General features: G+C 62.8%; 1 long non-coding RNA gene across 1 annotated transcript; it reads left to right on the top strand.

Annotated features, from left to right (window-relative positions):
* Nucleotides 1-6: 6 nt before the first annotated feature.
* On the top strand, nucleotides 7-486 carry LOC107185197. The gene is made up of 2 exons (XR_001516115.1): nucleotides 7-123; nucleotides 254-486. It is a non-coding gene; the product is annotated as an uncharacterized LOC107185197 (long non-coding RNA).
* Nucleotides 487-608: the final 122 nt, after the last annotated feature.

Raw genomic sequence — 608 nt, 5'->3', positions numbered from 1 at the left:
GGGCTGCGGTGGCGGCCGGAGCGCCTCTCCTTCGCCAAGGTTGCGCGACCCTCCTTCGCCGTGCCCCGGGCCCGCGCGGGATTGTGCGTCCTCTCCCCCCGTCCCTGAAGGGAAGGAACCGAGGTAGGCGCCGGAGCTGTGCAGCGGGGCGGCCGCCTTCCCGGTGACTCCGGATCTGCTTCCGAGCTGGGCCAGGCGCTTCCCTTTTCCCTCCCCGTGACTCGGTTTGCGCGCCCCTCTTCTCTCCCGCTAGTGTTTTTAAAGGACTTGAGCGAAGGGGGGAAAACTGTCAAGATGGCAGCAGCGGGAGCAAGGAGGTGATGAACGTGCTGGTCCGGGTTTTCTTGCGACCCGGGAGACTTGGCGCTTCCTGACCTGTTGGAAGATTTATGTTCTGACTTGCCTCCCCCCTCCCCCCCGTCCTTTCCTGGGAAAGGGGTGGAGGGCAGAGCGTCCCTGAGAAAATAAACCACACAAAACCCCAAAGTAACCCTTTCTGCTAAGCTCGACCCTTGGCGAACACCCGCCGAGTTGCTTGCCCCCTTCTTCCCGTATTTTCTTTTTCGCTGCAAGTGACAAGGGCCCGTCTGCGCTCGGACCCGCGTTCG

This window comes from Myotis davidii, unplaced genomic scaffold, assembly GCF_000327345.1.
Source record: "Myotis davidii unplaced genomic scaffold, ASM32734v1 scaffold68, whole genome shotgun sequence".
Lineage (NCBI taxonomy): Eukaryota > Metazoa > Chordata > Mammalia > Chiroptera > Vespertilionidae > Myotis > Myotis davidii.
Note: the sequence above shows the minus strand (reverse complement) of the source record. Positions and strands in the feature narration are given on the sequence as shown.